At 36.6% G+C, this 15,840-nt stretch overlaps 1 pseudogene; it reads right to left on the reverse strand.

The window, feature by feature from the left end:
* Positions 1-6,428: 6,428 nt before the first annotated feature.
* On the reverse strand, positions 6,429-7,011 carry LOC148869940 (putative E3 ubiquitin-protein ligase XERICO pseudogene; annotated as a pseudogene).
* Positions 7,012-15,840: the final 8,829 nt, after the last annotated feature.

Here is a 15,840-nt window from a genome sequence, read left to right on the forward strand (position 1 = left end):
TTTAATTTACAATTTAAAGGTCACAATTAAAATTAAATAGGGACTAAATATAAAAATGATTATTTTAGTTAAAAGAAAGTTTTACAATCTTATTCATATTTTTAATATTAGTATAAAATATAAAATTATATATGTATTCAATTTTTTTTTTTACATTTCTTGTATTTCTGTGTAGAAATAATTTTGATATGTCACACTTATTTTTTATTTAATATGATATTATACATGTGCATGAATATTTTTTATTTTTGCAAAATTTATGTTTTCTTTCTATTTTTTTTTGTATTTTATATTTATTAATTTTTATTATTTATTTATGAAATTAAATGTTAACACATTTGACCCAAAAGTTGAACTATTGATTTTTTCCTAACAGTAAAATAATTTCATTTTGGTGAGTTCTAAATTATGTATTTCATTTTTATTATTAATAAAAGTAAGTATTGTTTATTGCACTTGTTGTTTTAATTTGATTAATAAAATATCATAAATGTGTTTAGTTTTTTTTCTACATTTTTGTAATTTTTTTTATATTTAATCCTATTTTAAAATTTTTATTACCTAACTATGACTTCATAGGCTGATTAATTTGATTCGAATGGTTGAATTTCTTAGCCACCACTTGGATAAAGAATAGTTTTGTTTTTGAGTTAGTTTTAAGATATATGGGTTTATTGTTTAAAATATTGACATAGATCTAATTAGTAGCATTTATTAGTAAAAAATAACTTAAATATATGATTTAATAAGAGAAAATGAGAGTTAATAATTTAAGTATAAGAGCTTTTTTGTTTGCTTTGAAGTCTGATATCTGAAAATGCAATAATTGCATTAAGAGGTATATTGGTGTTAGTGAACTTTTCTTTCCTCTAAACTTTAAATGTAGAGAATGTTGTTCTGAATTATGAATTTTGAAAATGATCAAAATATCCATTTTAACCCCATATATGAGAGTTTTTGTTTGTTTTTTTTGGGTATCATTGGAAAACAAAAAGTTGTATGATTGTACTTTAAGAGATAAAAGATAAGAGGAACGAACAACCATTTTTCTCTTAAAGTTAAAAGATTCCTCTTAAGAGATAAAATTTAAGAGGAAACCAACATGCCTTAAGACTTAATGAGAGAGGATTAAATGAGGTGGGAAGTAATAATTGAAGTTACATTTTCAACGCTTACCATTAGAGATGGACTAAATACACAATTATGGTCATTTTAATAGTCATAAAAGTTGACATTAAAGTTGTAATAAAAATGACTTTTATACCCTTTCTGAAACAAAGAAATAGAGAATAATTTTAGTCCGAAAGAAAGTTTCACATTGCATTCCCACTTTTATATATAGTATAGATATTACATTTATTCATCGGTTCAGGTCGGTTTTAAGTTGGATTACAAAGTCATAACATGCAACTAGGGGTGGACTCGAGGTGAGTTGAGCCGAATACTTGGCTATTTGAGCTCGACTTGCTAAAATTGTGTTAGGCTTGAGCTTGACTACAAGCCGATTTTTTTTTCTAAAAAATAAAAATATATTTTTTATTTTACTTACAAAAAAATAAGAATCATAAAAATTATTTATTATTATACATATAAAAAAATAAAAAATATACATATAAAAATGATTTTATTTTACATGCAAAAAATAAAAATTATATATAAAATATTATTATATATTTATATATGTATATGTTATATATATATATATATATATATATATATATATATATATATATGTATATAGCAAAAAAATATTTATTTATTATACTAAGCTCGATTAGGCTTGCGAGCCTCATGAGCCGAGCTTCACTGGGCTCGATCTCGGCTTGATTAGCAAATGAGCCCATATATTAGTGTTGAAGTTCGATTTAAATCGAGCTGAGCTGAGCTCGAATAGCTTGTGAGAAGCTCGGTTCGTGGCCACCGCTACCTACAACTGAACCAAATTGTTGGGTTCTACTATTTTTTAAACTGAAACCGACCGATGCTTTTTGAAATTGACCATCTTGGGTTGAGTCGGTCCGGTCTAGTCGGTTTACAATATTTTATGAACAACCCTATTGCAAATTAAAGTATAGGGGGGTCTTTGTCATTTTTCCCATAGTACAAGGGGGTCTTTGTAATTTAGCTATAAAAAATAACCCCAATCGATTGTCAAATTACAAAGTTATGGCCTCCTGAAATTTGTACATATGTTGAATGTTCAACCCATGACTCTGACTATGTTGCAGGTGCCAATTGTTCAATTGCCTAGTTTGGATGGTTTTTTGTATCAAAAGATGGTTTTTATGAGAATTAGACTCGAAATCATGGTCAGATGATAGTTTGAAAGGTTCAACTGTTGGGTCAATGGGTAAATGACAAATTGAAAACATTGATTTAAATATATCATTTGGGTGGCATTTAGTATTGTGGATATTCTGTGCCATTGTTTGATTTTGAAATACACCGCACTTTTAGGGGTGTGACATGTTTTGTGTAGTTTTGAAACACAATATATGTACCAAGAAAGAAAAAAAGTACAAAATATTGCAATTTCTCATATACACCATACCAAAATATTGCATATTGGGCTAAAATACTTTTAATAGGATGATTACCATGTACAGTCTAATAAATGATTAAAATGCTTTACTTCTTAGTTGTGTGAACAATTCATCCACATGACAATGCAAAACACCTTATGTTGTGGTTTTATAGTCTGCGTATAATTCCAAACATGCTATATCATATAGAGATCACACCATTCAACAGCCCTTGGTGGGGGTATTTATAATATGGCCCACACTATCAAATTAAATTGAACCAAATTAGAAGGGATTTTTGGCTATGCTAATCCTTAATCTTTGCGAGAAAAACCCTTTAGACCCTAAATAATTAAAAAAGGGCACTTTAAATCCACACGACAATACAAAACACCTTACAATCTGGTTTATAGTTGGGTCTTGTAGTTTCAAATTAACATGCTATACGCCAATACCTACATCACACCGTTCAACAATCCTTCGTAGGGGTATTCAGAATATGGTCTGGAGTCTCCGGAATGTCAAATTAAATCAGTGTTTAGAAAATCGGACAGGACCAGTCAGTTGAACCGTGACTCGGGGTTCTGGCTATTTCAGTCATACCCCAATAACTGGATTAGGGATGTCAACGGGTTGGATTTGGCACAGTTTTGCCTCAATCCTAATCTAATCCGCCAGCACTCCAACCTGAACCCGATCCGACCTGGCTTAAAATTATATGATTTCCGAATTTGACCCGACCCTAAAGGGTTTAACCCAATTCCGACCTGATTTGACCTGTATAGTTTTAAATGTATTTTTTAACACATTTTGAAGACTTAAAATACATTAATTTAAATAAGGAAATTGTTTTATAAATTCTAAGGTGTTATTTTTTTTTTCCATTTAAAAAAGAAGAAGAAAATCAAGATCAACATATAAATAAATTATAAACTTCATGCCTTTTGCAAGAATACTGGGCATATGCAGGGTATCATGACCCAGCAGGCTGGGTCAGCCAAAACCTGAACCCAACTTGGGCCAAAGAGTCAAAACCCCAACCCGACCCTAAACAAAATATACCTGGCCCGAACCCATACTTGGGTCCATCCGGGCTTACCATTTAACCCGACCCATTGACATCCCTAAACCATACTTGCTCAAAACCCACTAAAAACTGGCTGACCAACCGGCTGAACCAAAAAACTAGTGAATCGGTCCCGGTTACATTTTAAAGAAAATGAAGGTTAAGGCTTGAACCCTAGTCATTTGTTTTAAAAATTAAGAAACTTATATTAAAATTTGTAAAATATATTATATATTGTATTTATATGACTCATAGTATATATATGTATATGCCATATTATCACGGTTCAACCTTTGATTTGACCCCGGTTGGACCTCTAACCCACGGACCTCTTCCTTCTCCAGTTCTATGCTCGGTCTGGTTCTCTGAACATTGAATTAAACTGAACCAAAATAAAATGGATTTTCAGTTGTGATAACCTTTGAACTTTTCCAAAAAAAACACTTTAAACCCTAGATAATTAAAAAGAACCGCTTTTGCTCTTCAATTATGATGGAAAAGTCACTTTTAAGACAAAAATAAATAATAACGCCTACTGATATACTGATATGATGATATAATAGAACAAGTAAAAAATATATGAAAAATTATAAATAGGTCCCACTTAAAATTATCAGTTATTCACAAATGACCAAGAATAATTGAATGTGGCTAAGTGCTTTTGCTGTTGTCAACGGTTCAACTGTCAGAGACGGTGGAATTGGGGTACTCAACAAGTTATTGTAATTTCACCTGCTTGTGCTTGGACATCTCTCAAACATCCCTGATCCACCGGTCACCGCTAGATAGGTTTCCTCCGTAATCCCCAAAGTAGAAGCTATAGATAGCCTTATATTGGTCTCGTGTTTGAAGGTTGAAGATGAAGCCTGAGAAGAATATTGTTTGAACTTTGAAATGCAACGAGGAGTAAGACCTTGAGTTGGGTAGTTCAGTAGAGGTCAGAAGTATGGACCTACAAGGCTACAACGTGAGGGGTTTGGATTTTACTTGTAGAGTACGTTGAAGGGTTGAAGAAAGAGAGAATAGTATTTGTCTCATCATTGAAGTAATAGAAAACATTCTGATTTCTCTGACCCTGTGATAAATATATTAAAACATTCTGATTTCTCTGACCCTGTGGTTTGATGTAAGTTGGATGGGCTGGCCTGGGTTTCAACTCAACCAGGCCCAACCATAAGAATTGGGCCTAAGGCCCAAGCCTGAATTCTACAACCCGGGCCCAACTAAATGGAGCAGAAATGAAGGCTTAGTGTGTGTGCGCGCGCATGCACACTATACAAGAAGATATAACAGATAAACAGTGCAACTGCTTTAAATCAATATATTGTAAGATCAGTATATTGCAATTATATAAAATAGATGAAAAAATAAATTCAAATAACTGTAGCAAATAAACACAAATACACAACTCAATATATTGTAGCAAATGAAAGTAAATGAACAAGAAAGTAAAGAACAAATACAAATGTAAAGTAATTAGTTGTTAGTGTATTTAGTAGAATGTTAATTTACAAGATAAATAAATAACTACATAAACTAAAAATAAAGCACAAAGAAAACAAGAAGAATAGTACATAAAATTTTTATAGAGATTCGGTCAACCTTGACCTATGTCCTTTACCTTCAGCAACCCCTTCAGGATTTCCACTAAACCAACTAGATTTTAAAGGACTAGCTAATAAAATTTATACAACTAATAGGACTTCTAGGTGTTTACAATACCAAGGCAAAATTTATAATAAGGTTCAAAAAATTGACACGTATTGACTTGTATCGGCTGATACGTATCGTATTGGGAGCACCCTGATACGCCCCTACAAAGGGTGTATTGGATATCGGGGTTTTGACCAGTTCAGGTGGTGGAGGAACCTTAAACTGTCCCCCTTGAACCAGATTTGAAAAAAAGTACCGATATTCCCCTACCAACGTTTCGGGCGTATCTATATTTAGAACCTTGACTTACAGGTGCCCATCCAACCTAACCTGGTAGAACTTATGGGTGTTGTTTATCCAACATAACTTAGTAGAATTTATAAGTATTTTCCCAACCTTTAATAGTGTTCAAACCTTAAACATCTCCTATTCTCAAAATGATATTACTAATGTTTGAAAAATTGACTTGAAATTGGATCCACTTTGGCCACTGGTTTTTAGGTCAGTGGTTTGACCATCTAGTTCAAAAAGACGACTTGTTCCAATTTAAAAAATAAAATAATTAAAATAAAAAAAAAATAAAAAACTGTTGTCTAGGTCAAATAGATTAATGGTTTGACTGCTCGAATCAGTAATGACGATTCGAAAACAGTGGAACAGTGGAACCTTTTAATGGATGAATCTTTTCCGAGCAATCTGATCGTTCAAGTTAATGACGATTCGAAAACAGTGGAACCTTTTAATGGTTAAATTCTTATCATAGAAGTTGACTTGAATAAATTGATAGCCAACTATCAAATGAAGAGAGTAATTAATCTTTTTTGTCCTCAGGTCCTTAGGTCGATTGGTTTGATATACCATGTCTCCCTTGCGAGAGGTAGTTGACTAATGATAGTTCCAATGCTTAGAAAGCGTGGAAATTTTAATCCATAAGTTGTCAAAAGTGAATGTCAACATTTTAATCTTTATTTCAAGTCTAACAACCAAATCTATTCTATTCTAGTCATTGGCCTTTAACATTGATTTAATTGAGTTTAATCTCGTTGAGCTCAAATATTATGCATCTCAAACAAATGATTTTATTAAAATCTGAAAAAGAATGAAACACGAGTTTAAATCTGCACCCCACCTATTCTCGCCCCACAAATGCCCCACACGCCCGTAGTGTGCCACCTGTCCCTTCACACGGCTCCCGCTTATAGCACCTGTCCCACATTAATCCAGACAAACAGCTATGCACACACTAATCCAGATGAGATGAGTGCCATCACATTCAGCAGCACCCCCACCCAATACGAACCAGTCAGTCTCCAGTGTCTACCAAATGCAAGAAAACGCTTCTTCTTCATGTTCTTCTTCTTGCATCAGAGGAGTTCTGCACAGAGGACACGTGATGTTCCAATGATCCAACCACTTCTCCAAACAAACCTTCTAGTGATTTATCTTGGAATCCGGTTCAAACCGTGTCAAGCATACAGAACACTCATGGTCAGAGCAATTGTCGTCAAAAATATAGCTGAAGCGAATGGCTGGAATCCGACATCGGAACTCCCCCATGAAAGTACTTGACGTTGTTACACGAAACTCAAAGGGCTCTGGTGGTGCCGTCTCAAAGGAATCTGATGGCGACGATAATGATGATAAATGGATTCCAACAATGTGAAGGTTGGACCGAAGGATGCCTTTGAAGATTGAGATCGAGAGCGCTGTATTTACAAGGAGGACGCAGAGAACTCCTTCGGATGGTGCAGGGAGACTTGACAGACCCATCTTGAAAGACTGGAATTTGGGGATTGCGGGGTTTTTTATAGGGGAAATTGAGCAGAGCTAATGCAGAATTTGATGTTGGACGCAAGATGAAAATGGGAATGAACGTCAACAGCCAGCTGAAATTCTAAGAAAAAGTTGCTTAAAAATTATAATCTGCTATGGAACAGAGGACGAGAGCTCTACGACAACTGCCGAAGGACAGGGGCATGAAAGAGCGGTCTTTTTCCAGTATTACTGTCAGGATTCAGGAACTTTAATTTCTCGATTGAAGTTGAAGGACGAGCTTTTATGTGACTGGACATTAGACCTGTTCATGGGCCGGGCCGGGCTCAGGCCGGGTTTTTAGTGTTCATTAACACAAAAATAATAGGCCCGAGCCCGAACCCGGTGCCCGAAGCCCGACCCCGAGGTTCGACCTAATAAAAGAAAATCAAAACTTTCCCTATACAAATAGATATTATCTATTTTAATTCATATGCTTTTTCCCCTATTTAAATGAACAATGGGCCTACAAGTGAATCAACAACCTTCTCAAATCAAAAAAATTATTCAAATGGACATCACATACGGTTTTTACTTAGGTTTAATTATAGGTTGGGCCGGGTTTACTTAGGTTTAACTATAGGTTGGGTCAGGCCGAGTTCGGGCCAGGCTATTTTGGCAAAGCCTGAGCCCAACTCGAATTTTATGCGGGCCGGGCTTTTTGGCCCGAGGTTAAGCCCACGGCCCAAAAAGCCTATTCAAGCCCGTCCGGGGGTCAAGCCGGGCCGGGCCGGCCCATGAACAGGTCTACTGGATGTTAAGCAAAAAGAAGAAGCATGTCCTGTTAGCCTAGCACGCGCTACAAGCGGAAGCCGTGTGAATTGATGTTTTATTCCTTTTTTATGAGTACGTGTAGCCAAGGTTTAAAATTGAAAAATGGATATCGGATACACATGGAAATCAGACGTTTCGTTTTTTTTTTTCATACGTATTGGACCCATATCGAGGCGTATCGGGGCGTATCAGGGGTGTATCAAGGTGTATCGATAGTGTATTGACTAAAAAGATACAACCAAAAACTGAAAAAAAAGGAAAAGACAAGCTTTTTTTTTTTCTTTGAAATAAGTCTTCTTTCACCCCCCAAATGATTTTAAAACTCCAAACCTCATTCCTAGAGTGTTAGATTAGCAAAAGATTGTAAGAAACAAGTGTGAATCATTATTTTTTTTAATTTTCAAAATTTGAAAAAATATGGCAAAAATTTCTTACATTCAAAATCATATTTTTTTGTGTTATTAATAAATTTATGGAAATTTCATGAAGATATTTGGGAAAAATATAAATTAATAAAAATTTGAAAATGTAATTTTTCTTTGCTTATAAATACTAAATATGTTTTACATCTATGGACTTCTCTATCATATCCATAGAGCAATTGAAGTTTCTTCTTTAGTATTTTTTTTTATATTTTTAGAATTAAAAAATAAATAATAATTAATTATATTTTATCATTTGATCACAACAATTGAATATATTATAATTTTATGGATGATCTTTCATATCCACTAACCAATTGAAATTTATTACTTAATAGTTATTTTTTTTATTTTTATATTTTTAGAATTAAAAAATAAATAAATAATTAATTATATTTTATCATTTGGTCACAATGATTGAACATATTATAATTCTATGGGTGATCTATCATATCCACAAAGTGATGGAGGGCCAGCTCACGAACCACTGAACCAACCAAACTAGCCGACGACATCTAGGGAGGAACATACGTCGGATAAGGATGCATGCAGCAGATAATGGTTATGGCAGATAAGATCACGTATCCAACATGATAGTGGCTATCGGATGGTGGACGCCAAGTCCAAGTCCTAGTTGTTTTAGTTGTTCTATTTTCCCAATTATTCTACAAGACTACCAACATGTATTATAAATACTCCAGTTTCTAAGCTCAATAGACACACAAGAATTTTCTTTAGCAATTCTCTCTACTAAGGCTCTACGCTCTCTTTACGTGAGGCTTCCAGTCTGAAGCTGATTCGATCGTCCTAGTGCTTGCATAGTCAGCCCGGTCGAGCGTGTCACGCTGTGTCTGGTGGTATCAGAGCGGGAGTTCACCCAGTTAGATGGCCAACCAAGACAGTAGTAGTCGCACCCCACCCCGTGACAAAGATCAAGGGTTGCAAGCTGTTTGGAGAGCAATCGAAGAGTAGGGCACAACCATGCGTAACATTGAGCAGTAGTTGGTAGAGATCACTGGACAACTGTGGACTTTGTTGTGGGAGGATGTTCCAAGGAACCAGGAGAACCCATACCCAATCGAAGGAGATGACCACGGTAGACCCCTCGTCAATCCTATACCCCGACATCCTATTCTTGATGATGATAGTGATGACGAGATGGAACTAGGCGTTGCCCCAGTTATTCCCAGCGACGGCAGAAACGACAAGATTTGGCGCGACCCTGACAACTTCAATCCCCGTCGGAGTACTGATGAGTTTAAGCTCAAGGTAGATATTCCTACTTTTAGTGGGGATCTGGATATAGAGGGCCTTCTAGATTGGATCATAGAGGTCGACCGTTTCTTCGAGTACATGGAGATCCTGGAAGAAAAAAGGGTGAAATTAGTAGCTTTCTGACTGAAGGGAGGCACATCTGTCTGGTGGGAACGGATGAGAGAGACCCGAATCAGAGAAGGAAGAGATCCTGTTCGAACATGGAGGCGCATGAAACAACTAATAAGAGGTAGATTTTTACCCAAAATTATGAGCAATATATGTTTGAATCATAGCAACGATGTGCGTAGTGTTCAAGAAATGTCAATGAACAAAATTATGAGATTGACTGAATGAAATCAGCTATCTGAATGCGATAACCAGCAGGCAGCCCGCTATCTGAGCAGTTTGAGACCGGCTATTAGAGACAAAATTGGCGTCTGATGGTTCTTAGTGTACAGGAAGCAAGGAACCTAGCTTTGAAGGCTGAATTGATGTTCCAAGAGAGGACCCGAGGTGATAATTACCGCCGGTACAGTGGAAGCGACAACAGACCGGCAACAATTGACAAGAACAAATCAGCCCTAGGAGTACAACCTCCTCACCCGACGAGTATAGCTAACGCCGGTAAGGCCCTCACGGGAGGAAATACTCGAGGCAACCCTTCCAACCCTCCTAAACCCAGTAATCCCTATGCAAAACCTGCTCCTTTTAAATGCTTTAAGTGCAATGAAGTGGTGCATAGGTCCAGTGACTGTCCCAGAAGGAAGGTAGTTAACATGGTAGAGAGGGAGGAGGAAGAAGATGTTGAAGAGGAAGTATATTGTGGACCTGATGGAGAGGACGAAGAAGGTCCATATGAACATGAAGAATACACCTGTGTTGTGAGGAAATTAATGCTGTCCCAAAGAAGCAAAGATACCACTCAATGACACTGACTGTTTTGCACTAGATGTACTGTATAGGGTAAATTATTTGATTTAATTATTGATAGTGGTAGTCAAGAAAATATTATTTGTAGGGATGTTATACAAAAATTGCAACTACTTCCTGAAAAACATCCGAACCCATACACAATTGGGTGGATCAAGGAAGTTGGTGACGTACAGGTGGAGGAACATTGCAAGGTCCCTTTCTCCATTGGTAAGTACTCTGATGAGGTATACTGTGATATTGTAGATATGGATGCTTGCCACATTTTATTAGGTAGGACTTGGCAGTTTTATACAGATGCAAAACACCTGGGTAGGAAGAATACCTACCAACTTGAGAAAGAGGGTGTATGCTACACTTTATTACCTATAGCAGAAAGGAATTCCCCAAAATGCTCCAAAGGCAGACGAGAAAAATTTCCTGACCATTACACATCACCATGCTGAATTTGTAAGAGAATGTAAGGATACCCGCGATGTAGTTCTAGATGAAAGCATGAATGAGTCACTAGAGGAAAACAAAATTCCAGTGGAAGTGCAGGGACTACTTGATGAGTTCCATGATGTAGTTCCAGATGAATTACCTAATGAACTCCCACCCATGCGAGATATCCAACATCATATTGATTTTGTCCCTAGTGCTACTCTACCTAATCTACCACATTACAGGATGAATCCTAAGGAAAATGAAATCTTATGGGAAAATGTAAAAGAATTATTGAGAAAGGGGCATATTCAGGTCAGCATGAGTCCTTGTGCAGTACTAGCATTGTTAACACCCAAGAAAGATGGGAGTTGAAGGATGTGTGTCGACGGCAGGGCTATTAACAAAATCACTATTGGCTACAAATTCCCCATTCCCAGGCTGGACAATATGATAGATCAACTTGATGGAGCTGTAGTATTTTCAAAAATCAATCTCAGAAGTGGGTATCATCATATTAGAATCTGTCCCGAAGATAAATGGAAGACAACCTTCAAAACTAGAGATGGACTGTTTGAATGGTTAGTCATGCCCTTTGGATTAACCAACGCACCTAGCACATTCAAGATGCTAATGAATCAAGTATTGCGCCATTTTATTGGTAAGTTTGTTATGGTATATTTTGATGACATCTTGATTTACAGCAAATCTATCACTGAGCACCTAGGACATATCAAAGAGGTCTTGAATGCATTAAGGGAAAACACATTATATGCTAATTTAAATAAGTGCACTTTCATGAGCGATAATTTGTTGTTCCTAGGGTTCATTATAAGTAAGAATGGAATTAAGGTGGCTGAGGGAAAGGAGAAAGCCATTAGGGAGTGGCCAACTCCATCAAACATAACGGATGTAAGACGTTTCCATGGGTTAGCAACTTTCTACAGACAATTTATCAAACACTTTAGTAGTATTGTAGTTCCCATCACTGAGTGTTTGAAAAAGAGAAAGTTTCAATGGGGAGAAGAACAAGAGTAGAGTTTTGCCCTCATAAAAGAAAAATTATGCACTGCTCCTGTCCTTGCTTTACCAAGTTTTGATAAACTATTTGAAGTTGAAAGTGATGCCAATGGAGTTGGCATAGGAGCTGTAATGTCCCAAGAAAAGAGACCCATTGTCTTATTTAGTGAAAAGTTATGTGAAGCCAGGAGGAAGTGGTCCACTTAGGATAAAGAATTCTATGCTGTAGTTAGAGCACTGAAAACATGGGAATATTATTTAATTGCGAAAGAATTTGTTCTTTACACCGACCACCAAGCTTTTAAGTATCTCAGTAAGCAAAAACAGATGAGGAGTGACCTACATGCAAGATGGTCAACTTTTCTTGATAAATTCCCATACAAAGTTATGTATAAGGCTGGACAGCAAAACACAGTGGCCGGTGCTCTTAGTAGACGTGTAACCCTCATCAGGACTCTCAGTATTGAAATTGTGGGCTTTGAGTGCTTGAAAGACCTATACGCTCAGGATGAGGACTTCCAACAGGTGTGGGAAAAATGCATGAATCGACAGCCAATAGGTGATTTCTACATTCATGATGGGTTCCTTATGAAGGGAGAACAACTGTGCATCCCCTGCACCTCCCTCCGTGAAAAGATCATCAGGGATCTGCATGGGGGTGGATTAGCAGGACACCTTGGAAGAGACAAAACAATTGAAGCAGTCAAGGGGCGTTACTACTGGCTAAAATTAAGAAGGGATTTGACCACTACTGTGAGTAGATGCTATATCTGTCAAACAGTTAAGGGGCAGGCCTAGAATACTAGCCTCTACATGCCTCTACCTGTTCCTACTGCGATTTGGGAAGACTTGTCCATGGATTTCATGCTAGGCTTGCCAAAGACTTCAAGAAATATGGATTCCGTCTTCATAGTAGTTGACCGGTTCTCCAAGATGACTCACTTCCTCCCATGCAAAATGACCATAGATGCAACAACAACAACCAAGCTATTTTTCAGAGAGATTGTCCGTTTACATGGGGTACCTAAGACCATCACATCAGACCGAGATGCGGGGTTCTTAAGTCACTTCTGGATGACCCTTTGGAGATTATTCGACTCATCATTGAATTTCAGCAGTACAACTCATCCACAGACAAATGGACAAATAGAGGTGGTAAATCAGACCTTAGGTAACTTGATCCGCAATATCTATAGGGAGAGACCGAAGTAGTGGGATTTTGCCATAGCACAAGCAGAGTACGCTTACAACAATGCAGTTCATAATTCTACAGGTAGATTTCCATTTTCCATTGTTTATATGAAGGTACCTAACCATGCTTTGGACTTAGTGAAGCTACCCAGAGTACTCGGCCTCAGCACTTCTGCCGAGCAGTTGGCAGAACAGATCTAGTCCGTATAGGAAGAAGTCTAACAGAAACTGGAGTGAGCCAATGCAAAGTACAAGGTTGCAGCTGATAAGCATCGTCGACACCGAGTGTTTGATGTCAGTGATGAAGTCATGGTGTTCTTAAGGAAAGAACGCATACCCGTGGGAAAGTATGACAAGCTACAGCCTCAGAAGTGCAGTCCATACAAGATCATTAAGAAAATTAATGACAATGCTTATGTCGTGGACATACCAGATCACATGGGTATCTCCAAAACATTTAATGTTGCCGATCTTCATCGTAATTTACCAGAAGCGACACTTGCATATCCCGATCATGACTCGGGGTTGAGTTCTTTCCAAGTGGGGGAGAATGATGGAGGGCCAACCCACGACCCACCGAACCAGCCAAACCAGCCGGCAGCATCTAGGGAGGAGCACGCATCGGATAAGTATGCATGCAACGGATAATGGTAATGGCAGATAAGATCACGTATCCAACATGATAGTGGCTATCGAACGGTGGACGTCAAGTCCAAGTCCTAGTTGTTTTAGTTGTTCTATTATCCTAATTATTCTACAAGACTACCAACATGTATTATAAATGCTTCAGTTTCCAAGCTCAATAGACACACAAGAATTTTCTTTAGCAATTCTCTCTACTAAGGCTCTATGCCTAGCTCTTTACGTGAGGCTTCTAGTCCGAAGCCGATTCGATCATCCGGGTGCTTGCATAGTCAGCCCGGTCGAGCGCGTCACGTTGCGTCACAAAGCAATTGAAGTCTTATCTTTAGTGTTATTGATGTATTCTTATGATTTATTAAATTATTTATAGTGTTTCCAAACATATGTATGCGTATCTTAATTTTTCTCCGATACACGTGTATCCAAGGCGTATTTCGATACATTTCTTAAAAATTTACAAGTTTCGCTTGATTCAGATTACCTAAAGGATAGGTATAAGCCTAACCTGAAAGATAAAAAAAAACCCAAATTTTTTAACCCAAACCCAATATTCCAAGGATGGAGAATCTAAATCCAAGTTGTGTAAAGATGTATGATTGATTGGTGGGGCTTACTTGAACTCATTGTTTTCAAAACTGGACCGGACCGGATGGTTGGACCCAAAAAAAACCGGGAATTTGACCGGTTCCGTTTTCCTCCAAAACCTCTTTTTTCCCTAAAACCGTTGATTTTGATCAACAAGCCACTGAATCATCCGATTAACCATTTGAAATGTTTGAGCAGTTGTGACCGTTTTACAATTTTTTAATTTTTAATTTTTTGTTAGAATGGACCAACCATTCGAGTCGAACAATCAGACCGTTCAAACCGATAACTGGACTCCTGACTGGCTCGATCACCTGTTCGTTTTTAAAAACCATGCTTGGACCGGACCAAATTGCACACTTCATAATTCAGCACCATACCTTTTTATATGATATATTTCCTTTGTGGGTGGATAAGGTGGGAATGTCAACTCATTATCTTTCGTGGAGCTATTTTATACGCAAAATCTTGTTTGATTAGACAAAGAATATATTAAATAGTCTAAAACCTCCGCCCAGAAATAAATTAGCATGCTGAAATAAATAAATAATCAAAAGTGGCTGCGTTTTGGAAGGATCACTCCTCACGCACCTGAATTCTAACTTATTTGACCTAAACCACTTGATCCATTATCTAATTATTTAATTAATCTTCTTTTCGTTGACAGTTACTTCCTCCTAATCTATTATTGCATCTTGAGTAGGTTGAAGTCTCAATGTCAAAAATTGACCAACTTCAATTCCAACCGTAGAATTTTCTTTTCATAAAATGGATTCTATCTAAAATGTTTGACTTTTATAGTATAATTTAGATAATGGGTTCTATCTCAAATTGGATTTTAATAAGAATCCAAACATTTAGTTATGATTTTATATATGTGTGGGTTCTATAGCCATTCAGAATTAGCCCACCTGAAATCTGGTTATGGTGGATTTTTGTAGAATAATCAGAATCTCCGGTATCCAAATTCCATAACCTGGATTTCCGAACTAGTACTGTAGAGGATTTATGCACAGTGGTGACACTGTCACACCGCAACTGTGAATCCTTTATAGAACCCTTTATTTATTTTCAGTAAAATGACAAATTTAGATGCTCTTCAGGGATAAAAAAATGATACGTTTAGATAGATCATTAGTGGAGATTCATACTCGGATTTTGTTAAACAAAAGTTAAATAATAAAAACATTTAAAAATAAATAATTATTTTATATTTTAAAATTTTAAATAATTAATAATTAATTATATTTTATATATTATTTTTAATAATTTTTTTCAATTAAAAGTAACAATAAAAATGTTCCAAGCTATCTTTTTTACTCAACCGATTAGGGTATTAATCGGACAGGAACGAGCACCCAATTCAAATGCTATTAATATATTTGGACCGACCCTGTTAATGATAGACTAATGGGTCGGATCCCTTAGGTTCTACCGGGTTGACTCGCAGCATAAATAGTGACTGGCGTAATTCATTTTCAGTAATGAGATGGGAGACAAAGGGTGTCAATAGACCAGTTTTGGACTGGACCCTGTCCAATCT

Source organism: Nelumbo lutea, chromosome 2 (genome assembly GCF_056320005.1).
Source record: "Nelumbo lutea isolate HS-2025 chromosome 2, American lotus-T2T, whole genome shotgun sequence".
Taxonomy (NCBI): Eukaryota; Viridiplantae; Streptophyta; class Magnoliopsida; order Proteales; family Nelumbonaceae; genus Nelumbo; species Nelumbo lutea.